Source organism: Podarcis bocagei (assembly GCF_964188305.1).
Source record: "Podarcis bocagei genome assembly, chromosome: 14".
NCBI lineage: Eukaryota > Metazoa > Chordata > Lepidosauria > Squamata > Lacertidae > Podarcis > Podarcis bocagei.
This window is the reverse complement of record NC_138139.1, coordinates 11,690,956-11,703,026: the sequence shown is the minus strand read 5'-3', so window position 1 is coordinate 11,703,026 and position 12,071 is coordinate 11,690,956. Positions and strand designations below refer to the sequence as shown.

The following is a 12,071-nucleotide window of genomic DNA, read 5'->3' as shown; positions in this document are numbered from 1 at the left end:
GCAACGTCAGCTGCTACCGGGGGGGGGGGGAGAAGGGGGCCTACTCGGAAGTAAATACTGCGTCCAGGCGCAATTAGCGCGGATTTAAGGTGCACCAAGACTGCCTAAAAACCTCACCAAAGATATGCAACAAAGCGCTTCGTTGCAGAGGGGAGAGTTTGTGCACCGTGGAGGCTGGAGGGCTTCTATTCTACATGCGGGGGTTGGGGGGGCGAGGAAAATGTGCTCCGTGGGGGGGCGGGGAAGGCAAGAAAAGGAGCTGAGCTCTAACTATAGGCTCCCACGCTTGAGCAGGCCCGACTCGGTGGGGCGGACCACCCTCTCTCCTGGAGGAGGAGGAGGAAGAGGAGGAGGAGATTCCCATCCACGGTGTGGCCTCCCGCGCTCCTGAACGGGAAATCTCTGCAGCCCAAGACTCTCCGCGAGGCAGCTCCTCCCTTCCTGCCTTGAGCCGCCGCCAGCCGCACCCCCCTCCCCAGTTATCTGCTGCCTGCCAAGCCCCGCCCCTCTTCATTGTCCTCCCCTTCTGTTTATACACAAAGACCCCCCATCTTCTTCCCCCTTCCCCTTCCTCCATCCCTCGCTTTTTCCCCTCTCTTTCCTTTTTTTAAAAAAATATTTTCTCTTCCCCTTCTTTTTTTCCACCCTTTCTTTTTTCTCTTTCTCCCCCCCCCCTCCCCGCCCTCCTGCCTTCCTGGGTTAAAGGATTTGAGCAATGGGTCTGGAGGTGGAGCTCGTCGGAGGATTAGCCCGACTCGCCCGCCTCCCTCCCACAGCACACCAGGCAACGTCTGGCGGCACACTAGTGTGCCGCGGAACACCGGTTGGGAAACACTGGTTTAGAGCTGTGAATGGACCTTCCACCTACCCTTCATGAATTTTGTCTTATCCTTTTTTAAAAGAGCCATCTGAGTTTTCAGCCATCAGCATCTCTTGTGGTAATATATTCCTTAGGAATCTGCCCACAGCAGGTCTCCGTTCCATAGCACCAAGTAGCCACAGGAAACCAAATCATTATGAAAGTTTATTTTACAAAAGCAGCAACACGATCAGAAGCCAATGTCGCATCTTCCAGTGATTCCCTTTGCTGTAGGGCTATGAAGCTGCAGTGTTGTTTGCCCCCCCCCCCCGCCCGCAAACCAAACAGCACTTAACCAGTAGCATTTAACATGTATATAGATTTTGCACACTATAAAAATACACAAACTTTGCACGTAATGGCCAACAGCGCACATGGAAAACTTTATTTAAAAAACACACACCAAATAACAGCAAAGTGCAAAAAAAGAGACAAAAACGAAAACACCTGGCTAGCTAATCCCCAACCTTTGCAATGTTATTTATTTTAGAAGTGGAAATTCTAATTCATGCCTTAATGTCCCATTATTCTTGTATATGTGAGCTTCGTCTGCTTGGAAGATGACCTTAGAACAAAGCTAGATCAAATACTAATGCTAGAAAAAGGGCAGGTGAGTCTGCCTTCAGCTGGACAGTGGAGGCTGGTGCCCATTGGCCAGAGCCAATGATAGGCAAAGCCAACAGATTCCAAATATGTCCCCATCCTCCTCCCTTCTGAGTTCTACAAAGGGAACTAAATGGGAAGAAGCTGATAGTCAGTGGTACCTTCTGGACTGGATGTAAGAAGGCAGGCAGGTAGGGGCAGGCTGAGGGCAGTGCCTCATTTTCCCTAATGGACCAGTATTTGGATGTGTTCCTGCTGGATCTCGCAAGAGGAGGCTAGGAGGGTCCTGTCCTGTGTAATATGTAGCATACCTCCCTTTGTTGGTTATCAACACAGCATGTGCTTCTGGAAAGTGTTACGGCCAGGGTGCAGAGGGTTTAAAGAGCCTTCTCCATATCTTGGGTGCAGCTGTGTCCCTTGGTGAGAAAGAAATTTCGTCGAGTCCCTATAGTGTTAAGAATATTAAGCTGATGGTCAATTGGGTGGCCTGACCTGACCTGAAATGTTTGTGTGGGCAAGCGTATGTCAAGAACAAGACACCTAAGGAAAGCTGCATTTGGCAAAGGAATCACTGTAGAAAACCCTAAAATCTTAGAGCAGTGTTACACAATCAACAGTATGGTGCAATATTAGGGATGGACGGACCTTATCAATTTTGGTTTTTCTCCATTTCATCCCCCGCCCCACCTTAAGTTAAATTCTCCACATTTCTCTATCAGTTTGCGATTTATTTATTTTTAAAATTCTTATGAAAATTCATGAGCATTTCATTGAGAATTCTTCCTGACATGGATTACATTTGTACAACACATCCCCCCCCAAAAAAAATAATAATGCATTTTTGGCATGTTATTTTCACTAATACGGTATATGTATTGCAATGCATGTTTTACTGTAGGGTACACAGTTTTGTACACATCACCGGGCTTTGAAGATGTATTGCAAAATTCAGAGACTTGTGGATTTCAAAGGATGGCCGTTCCTCTGTTCTCTCGTTTTTTGGGGAAGTGTGCATTAGGGTTAAGTTTGCCTTTAAATGAGAACTCAGTGAAATTTATCACTCATTTACTGGTTGCTGGATTGCTCCGCTTCAGACTTCAGGTGGGAGGATGCAGGTTTGAAACTGCTTGCACTTAACAAAACCAGAATGTCAGGCAGAAGGCTTCCTCTTCAGCCCCAACCTTAACTCTGTACATCGCGTCAATTTGCTTATTGTCTATATTGGATCGGTGGTTGGTAAACTCCTGAGAAACAGTGAGGAGGTGTGTTTGTGTGTGTGTCCCTCTTCCTTGGGTGCCTGGGTAAGGGTGGATGTGTGGTAAAATGCCTACCATTTGGTCAGATGTTACTTGGAGCCTATAAGGTAAAAAAGGTAAAGGACCCCTGGACGGTTAAGTCGTCAAAGGCGACTATGGGGTTGAAGTGCTCATCTCGCTTTCAGGCCGAGGGAGCCGGCGTTTGTCCACAGACAGCTTTCCGGGTATGTGGCCAGCAGGACTAAACCGCTTCTGGTGCAAAGGAACACTGTGACGGAAACCAGAGCGCATGGAAACGCCATTTACCTTCCCGCCGCAGTGGTACCTATTTATCTACTTACACAGGCATGCTTCCAAACTGCTAGGTTGGCAGGAGCTGGGACAGAGCAACGGGAGCTCACTCCGTCGCAGGGATTCGAACCGCCAACCCAAGGGATCAACAAACCCAAGAGGCTCAGTGGTTTAGACCACAGTGCCACCCACGTCCCTATCACTTGGAGCCTAGTAGAGACAACCAAACAATGCCAGGCTGAGCCCTCTCTCACCAAAAGAGCTTGTCATCATTGACATCAAGCCAAAGTGATGATAAGAACCATGTATTCAGATATGTGGAGAAGCAGTCACTTGTAACTATTCAGATAGCAGGCTTCCAATAAGCCTCATACACACTCACCTACCAACCACTTGCAATATTTAGTAGGGCTGATCTTTGTATGTTTGGTTGTGCAACTCTCCATCAGCTCACCTGAGAGCAAGTCCCATTGCCGCCAGTAGAAATTACATCAGGGTAGACATGCATAGGATAGCACTGTTGGGTGATCGTTTATTTATGTCATGAAATTTATACCCCGCTCAATTGTTTTAAAACCTCAAAGCAGTTTACAAAGCAAATAAATAATAAAAATATGGGGGGGAAACAATAATTCTAAAGGGAAGAAAGCACACTTCCTTTGCTTTTAGGAGAGGCATACATGGGTTGTGGCATATTTAAAGAGCATTCCCCTTTTAGTCGTCATCTAAAGTTTTTGATACATATTAAAAATTATTTTTAAATGCTGACTAACTGGAGGCACCTTCAATTAATCAAAATATTTCCACTCGAATAATCTAAGGATGAATCACTTAAATAGTATGACTCTTGTATTTCTTTTCCTGTGAGTGCAAAAAGTCCGCCAAGGAGAAATGAGAAGGAAGATGAATTGGGCTACAAGGCTGGGTTCAGCAACAAAGCATAATCTTACAAAACGTTGCTCACATGTGCACAATGATATACCCATTATATGGCTTGGATCAAAGGACATTTGCAACAGTGACATTTGACACGGTGTTGTTTTTTTTAAAAAAAGCAGATAGGATGTCCAACAGAATGACCACATGCAAACACAGCATCATATATACAGAGGTTACAATTATAATTACGCTCTTGGCATTCAGGGCACCCTTATCAAAGAAGAATCAATTAACACAGCACTCTGCTTCATACATTTAAGAATGTCCCTCTCAGGGTGACCATAAGGAGAAAGCAATATATGAGCCAGGGCATCCTTGCTAAGGCCGGATCCCTATTCATGGAATGTAGTAAGCTGCCTAAAACCAAGTCAAGCTCTTGATTCTTTTGTCTAATCAATAGAGAGGAGAGGAAGCTTTTCAGCCTGGTGGGCTGGATCCTTGCCTCTCCCACTTGTAGCTGTGGGCCACTTTGACAGGTGGGTGGGGCTGTCTCCAAAGAGAAGAACTATCACTTTGCAGCCATGGTATGCACCCGTACCACACCTGCAAATGGACAACTTCAAAGTGACTTGCTGTCAGGGCTGATCAACTGATTGTTAGTGAGCCATGTTTGCCAAGGAGCAACCGTGAGTGAACTTGAAGCTCCCAAATGTGGCTCCTTCGCAGCCACATGTTTACCTGTCCTTTACCTGACTTCACACATGACATCAGGCGTGGATGGTTTGGGGGAAATGAATTGATTGAATTGCATCTTCCAAAATGATTTTCCAGTTCTAAATATATCTCAAGATTCTGCCCTGCCCTGCTTGGCCCAGACCTTGAACCTGAGGTCTCCTCTGAGGAGCAGCAAGACCCTCCAGCAGATCTTCACACTGCCGGTGAACCTGAAGAGACAATGGATGCAGATATCTCTACCCAAGGACTAGAGGTCTCCACAGCAACTGCTTGGGTTTCTGGCCAGCCTCAGCTACCCCTGATCTCTCCCAGGGCCACAGGACAAAAGTAGAAGAGGAAGTGAGCCAGGCACAAACTCCAATTGCTGTGTCTGGCTAGCTGCAAAGGAGCTACTCAGGAGGAAGAAGCACAGGGAAGCTGTTGATCAGATCAGGGTGGAGCCTCTCGCTCCTGTGTATGCTCCCAGTCTGAGCTCTCTCCCAAGCACCAGTCTTCCTGACCTGAGCTTTCTTAGCTTGGGGTCAAGATAAAGAAACTTAAACTGAACATTGCTAACTGCAACAACAGCAAGTGTGCAGGAAGGAGAATTGATAGATATCTCATGTATACTTTGTTGAATGAAACTGATTTGCTAAGTAACCAACTTCTAGGAAAAGCCACATTTATTTAAGTCATCTCCAATGTGCCTAGAATTAAGAAAACAGCATGGATTTTTTCCTGAATCCAAACACTCATACCAACGCTTACATGCACCAGTTAAGGGCAAATAAGGATAAGAGCTGCTTTGCAAATAAATTCACACAGGTGACTAGACCACAAGATGAAGGTTTACTAGCAGCCTTCTCATACACACACAAGTTAATCACTTTTGGACTACAATGGGATGCCAGAGAACAAAATAATTTTTGTTAAAATTTCCCTGGCCTGGTCATGCAAGAGACAACTACTACCTGCCTCACGAAATCAGGTGTGTAAATAGTTACAAGCCTGTCTAAAGAGTCCTGCTGTTGTTATCTGAAATCTCATTTATCCAAACACAAAGAATTATACCCAATCCTCACTACACAAATGGCTGATTCAGATATCTGAACAGCCAGAGTTTGCCCACTTCCTTAATTGTTTGTGTTTTGCTGGTCGGCGTCAGATATTTCAGGCAAAAACCAGGGAGGGAGGGAAGGAGATTGGACAAGCCAGTTTTTCCCTTGTTTGGCTTCCGCTGATTGGTTGCAGCAGTTTCAGGCAGAAAGACTGGCGAGACAGCACGGATTAGAAATGTTCCCATAGGAAACAATGGAAATCATCTGCTCGTTATGTGAACATTTGCATAAAGGACAATTTCCTGAGAACGCATTGTGTTCAGAAAGCGGCACCTGTGTGTAAGGGAAAAAGGTAAAGGACCCCTGGACTGGACGGTTAAGTCCAGTCAAAGGTGACTATGGGGTGCAGCGCTCATCTCACTTTCAGGCCGAGGGAGCCAGTGTTTGTCCACAGACAGCTTTCCAGGTCATGTGCCCAGCATGACTAAACCACTTATGGTGCAATGGAACACTGACAGAAGCCAGAGTGCATGAAAATGGTGCTGAAGTGGTACCTAATTATCCACTTGCGCTGGTGTGCTTTTGAACTGCTAGGTTGGCAGAAGCTGGGACAAAGCAATGAGAGCTCACTCCGTTGCAGGGATTCGAACCGCCGACCTTCCGATCAGCAAGCCCAAGAGGCTCAGTGGTTTAGACTACAGCGCCACCCGCGTCCCCCTGTGTGCATTAGAAAGCAACTCAACTACAGGGCTACTGCACTTTCAGAAACAGAAGCTGCATCCGTGGGCATGCTCAACAGAAGGCTGATGTGCCGCAGACACACAAATATTACTATGCCAAGTTGCCACAGGCCCGGCGAATGTTATGAATGCACATTGCTCATGTACCTTGCATAGCATGAATTCAGACATACATGTTTGGAAATCAGTTGGCCCCAGAAGGAACATGGTAGATTAAGTGACCCCTATACCCACTGCTCCCTCCTTTCCTGATTCCACTATCCTGACCATCTTCCACCAGGCTATCCCCACAAGGGCCTTGTAGGGAATATACTACAATGCCATCCTGTTTCTGCATGATTTCTGCTCATTACCCTTCCATGAGTGCAATTGGGCCCTGCAGCTCTTGCCCGGCTAAAAGGCAGCTTGCGTTTTAACAGCACTGTAGGTTAATGGGGAGAAAAGGCATTGACCCCAGTTAAACCTGCTGGGTTCCATAAGAGCCTAAGGAGAGCCCTGGTGGAACAAGGGCTCCTCTGGGCATCATCCTGTTCTCACACTAGCCAAGCAGCTATTTATGGGAAGCCCACAAGCAGAACCTCAGCGCAACACCGCTTTCCCCCGCTTATGACTCCCAGACTGCCTCTGACAGTGCATTCCAGAGATTACAAACACAGCCATGAGTCAGTCATAAGTTACTACCCTGAGGCTGAGCTCACAGATGCATATTCATTACTGGAGGACTGCAATATCAAGCGATCATTTGTATGCAAGCGAAGATCTCAGCTGAAGCAAACGGGAGCTGCTTCACAGTGCCTGGACCGCAGGCATGCGCGGTTCCTATTCCTTCTCACAGACTGCCTGGGAGCTGAAGGAGCCTGGATTTCAGGACAGACCACATCTGGAATACTGTGTACAGAGGTCTGGTGGTCTCAGCACCCCCAAAAAGAATATTGTAGAGCTAGAAAACCTGAAAGAAGCAGGGTGGGCGACAAAAATGATCCACCGACCCCACTATGAGGAAAGTATACAGTGTTAGGGGCTTTTAGCTCAGGGGAAAGGTGAGCAAAGGGGTAGGGAGACACAACACAGGTACATAATAATATCCATTGTGAAAGCAGATGGGGAGAAAAACTTCTCCCTCATAATACTAGAACTTGGGGCCATTTGATAAAGCTGCTTGGTGTAGTGGTTAAGAGCGGTGGACTCGTAATCTGGTGAACCGGGTTCGCGTCTCCGCTCCTCCACATGCAGCTGTTGGGTGACCTTGGGCTGCTCACACTTCTCTGAAGTCTCTCAGCCCCACTCACCTCACAGAGTGTTTGTTGTGGGCGAGGAAGGGAAAGGAGATTGTGAGCCACTTTGAGACTCCTTCAGGTAGTGATAAAGCGGGATATCAAATCCAAACTCCTCTTCCTCCTCTTTAAGTGGTAAACAAATTTTGTTAAATAAAATAAATGTCAGAAGATTCAGGATGGACAAAATAAAGTGCTTCTTCATCTAACACTTAATCCCTTCCCACAAGAGGTAGTGACGGTCACCAGTTTGGGTGGCGGCAAAATAGGATTGGACCAATTGATGAAGAACGAGATTATCAAATGCTATTTACTAGACACGGCATCTATGGTCTACCTGTTGGAGTCAGTATGCTCCTGAAGACCCAAGAGGTGAGAGAACTGTTCTTTCAGGTCCTGCTTGCAGGTTTTCAAGAGGCATCCAGTTGGTCACTGTAAGAACAGGACGCTAGACCAGATGGGCCTTCAGCCTGACCCAGCCGAGCTCTTCTAATATTCTTAAGAATGGGTGGGGAGCAGAGAGAGGGAAAGGTTGCTGGGGGTGGATTCAGACCCGCAGTAATTTAAAAACGCCAGGCTGTTTGCTAGCTTCAGTTTTCTATTCCCATTTATTAAACTGAGTTTATAGCAGCAAATGGGTGATTACATTTCCTCTCCTTGTTTCCTTGCGGGGATCAAGCATAAGCTGCCATTCTTTCAAATAAAAGATGGAGTAATCTGGTGCTTCTCATTACACAAGGTTATTTTGCAGACTACAAGTTAGTGTCTGCACACACAGAAACAGACATATCTAAATTGCATTTTGAATTTAGAAAGCTTTTTTTCACAATCTCCCCACAGCCAAGGAAAGAGTTATGCTATTTTCACTGCTGTGGCTCTGCCAGCTTTTTGCTGAACCGTGGAAAATGTGCTTCAGAGATTAAAAAGGTAAACTGGGCAAATGCCCTTTCTCTAGGCTTCTTCGCACATTACGTTTGATGCATCTTACCTATGTGTCTAAGATCTTTGTTTGTGTGCACCAATAGATGCGAAAAGTGAAAATGTTAGCAATGCATTCTTGCAAAAATCATACAAGAAAGAGGTGTGGAAGCCTCTCATTTTTCCAATCTCAAATTTAGTTCGCAATTTGAGATTAAACAAAATCCTCATGTAAATTCCTCAGCATTTTAGTGCAGATTTCTCCTAATAAACACGTTCTTGTATGTAGTTTTCACTAAGGAACACACTTTTTGCAAGCAATTACTCCTAATCCCACACATTTTTGTATGTCATTTTCATCAACACATTCATTTTTAGGTAAACTTTAACCTAATTGATGCATTTCTGTAAGCATTAGTTTGAGAATTACACTACAAAATTCAGTTACAGATAGGTAGCCGTGTTGGTCTGCCATAGTCAAAAAAAAAATATTCCTTCCAGTAGCACCTTAAAGACCAACTAAGTTAGTTCTTGGTATGAGCTTTCGTGTGCATGCACACTTCTTCAGATACACTGAAACAGAAGTTGCCAGACCCTTCTATATAGTGAGAAGGTGGGGAGGGGTATTACTCAGAAGGATTGGCAGATAGGTGAGATGAGCCTGTTGACGACTCTTAACGACTGTAATAGGTCTTACAGGAAAGACCTATTACAGTCGTTAAGAGTCGTCAACAGGCTCATCTCACCTATCTGCCAATCTCCCATTCCCACCACCCTTCTGAGTAATACCCCTCCCCACCTTCTCACTATATAGAAGGGTCTGGCAACTTCTGTTTCAGTGTATCTGAAGAAGTGTGCATGCACACGAAAGCTCATACCAAGAACTAACTTAGTTGGTCTTTAAGGTGCTACTGGAAGGAAATTTTTTTATTTTGACTACAAAATTCGGGTAAGTGCAAATTTGAAAGCATGCCTGTGTTTTGGTTCTCATTATTTTGGAAACTGCCGAGGCAATAGATTGGCTTTGAAATGTGAACCAAACCAAATTTCTCCCCCTATAGCCCATGAGTCACCCAGTGCCAAACAGGAGTGCGCCCCTGTGTAATTTGTGAAACAGCCCTTAGTCGTCTTCTAACCTCCTCCTTTTCCCATTCACTGGCAAGAACTCGCTGTTGATGTATCAACTATTTCACAGTACAATCCTCTCTACCTTAGCAGATGGCAGACTCTCTCCCATCCCAGGTAAAGAAATGTATGATTGCAGCCCTAAGGACATTTATGTAAAGCTTCTTAGAAGGAGGACTCATTGATAGAACTGGATCTTGAGTCAGGCTTGCCTTTGGAGCGAGTGTACATTAACAAAAAAGGTAAAAAGGTAAAGGACTTCTGGACGATTAACTCCAGTCAAAGGCTGGGGTTGCAGTGCTCATCTCACTTTCAGGCCAAGGAAGCCGGGGTTTGTCCACAGACGGCTTTCCAGCTCATGTGGCCAGCATGACTAAACCACTTCTGGTGCAATGGAGCACCATGATGGAAGCCGGAGCACACGGAAACGCTGTTTACCTTCCCGCCACAGTAGTACCTATTTATCTACTTGCACTGGCGTGCTTTCGAACTGCTAGGTTGGCAGGAGCTGGGACAGAGCAACGGGAGCTCACCCCGTCACGGGGATTCGAACCTCTGACCTTCCAATTGGCAAACCCAAAAGGCTCAGTGGTTTAGACCATAGCGCCACCCGCGTCCCTACATTAACAATAAACCCACCCCTTGCAATCTGGTATCTCACTCACTGCTCTTCTGCTACTCACAGATCAATCTACAGCCACTATTTGGGAATCTCTGAGTCTCAGCAGCCGGCAATAGCAATAAATGCAAATGTCAGTAATTAAACACACACACACACATACCGTACATAAAATGGTTTGAAAAACACAGCACCTTTGCTTATTAGAACACTGCTCTAAGTTAAGGGGACTGTTAGTGGCAACCCCGACTTCCTGAAATTACAGCAATAATAATTTGTAAAGGTATTAAAAGTTTGGCAAAGCTAGTGTTTGTTACATGACATCACCCAACAGGACAAAACAGATCGGAAACCTGGCTAGCCTAACTCCCAACCTTTGTAAACAAAGTAGGCTTTGACACGACAGATTGCACAGATGGGTTCACACAACATAATGGTTATAGGGAACAGGATGTTTTGGTGGTATGAAGATGTGCCCAATTCAATTTCTCTTCGGATTGCCTGTGTGGAGGGATTTTCCCTTGCATTCAGGGTTTGAATGACCACTGTTTGGGTTCAGGAAGGAATTGTCTCCAGATAATGCCCAGGCTGGGCAGGTGGCGATTCCAGCCTTACAGCATGACTTACGTTCAGAAAACACCAAACCACGGTTAGCGGTGATGTCTGAATTAATAAACAATGGTTTGCAATCTGTCAGCAAACCAGGATCAGAAGCCAAGATTTGACAGATCTGCAAACCGTAGTTTGAGCTAAATATGTTTGTGTGATGCCTGAATACTTGGTTGTGACACTCCACTTCCAGAGGCAACTACACCATAAGAACTATGAGTGTTGAGCGGATGGAATGTGGTTTGCTGACAGATGGAAAATGAAAGCGGACTAGCTCCTCTGAACCATGGTTTGTCTGTATGTTTGGAAGCTCATACCACACTTTGGCCTCTAAACTATGGTTAGTGCAAACCACGTTGTGCTGTCCGCAATGAGCCTGTGTGTGGCTTAGCACAAACTCCTTTGTTCAGTAACCTCTTCTCTTCTCTACTCACTGTTGTTTGGCACATTGTAGTCTGGATTTCAAAGGCCGGTCTGTTTGTTGAGTGGGGGGTTGCTGGTGGAGAGATGGTCCCATCTGGATGCGAGAGGTTGCTTTAAAAACGACCTCTTGGTCCCTTTTATGATCTACACAGAGCTCCGCTCAGGAAGGTAGCTAAGTGGTTTATATGGGAACAGACCAGATCCTGCTCTACTACGAGGCAAGATGAACTGGTAGGTTTCAGGAGTGAGAAATGGACAGTTATGATCCATGAGGAACAATTCACCAGGCATCTCCCATTCATTTCAGTGGGGAGACCTTCCTAGTGGACTGTGCCCTTGTGAATTTAATGGGGACAGGAGGTTGCCATTGGGCTTTCCCGTCCTAGGCCCTCCCATTCCCGTCTTGGGCAGGGCCCAGGACCAGAGGCTCAAAACCACCTTAATTCAATGCATGATTATAGATTGCTAGGGTGGAAGGAAAGAGTGTGAGAGTGGCATTGCAGAGACCGGTCCTTACTTATGCTGAAAGAATTCAGCAGGACTGAGAAAGTGCCACACTCATTTGTGAGCCCTGGCCTTGCATCCAGCATCTTGTAACTGATTATTATTTTTTAAGTCAACGGAAGACTTCTAGTGGTTTCAGAACATCCACATGAATGCCTATTTGGCCTGCATGGTGTGCATTTTGGCTTTACATAATTGA

The 12,071-nt window shown here is 45.8% G+C and overlaps 1 long non-coding RNA gene across 1 annotated transcript; it reads right to left on the bottom strand.

Annotated features, from left to right (window-relative positions):
- Window positions 1–1,011: 1,011 nt before the first annotated feature.
- Window positions 1,012–9,033, bottom strand: LOC308573302. The gene is made up of 2 exons (XR_014002014.1): window positions 4,313–9,033; window positions 1,012–4,280 (listed from the first exon to the last, which is right to left on the bottom strand). It is a non-coding gene; the product is annotated as an uncharacterized lncRNA (long non-coding RNA).
- Between the last annotated feature and the right edge of the window lie 3,038 nt (window positions 9,034–12,071).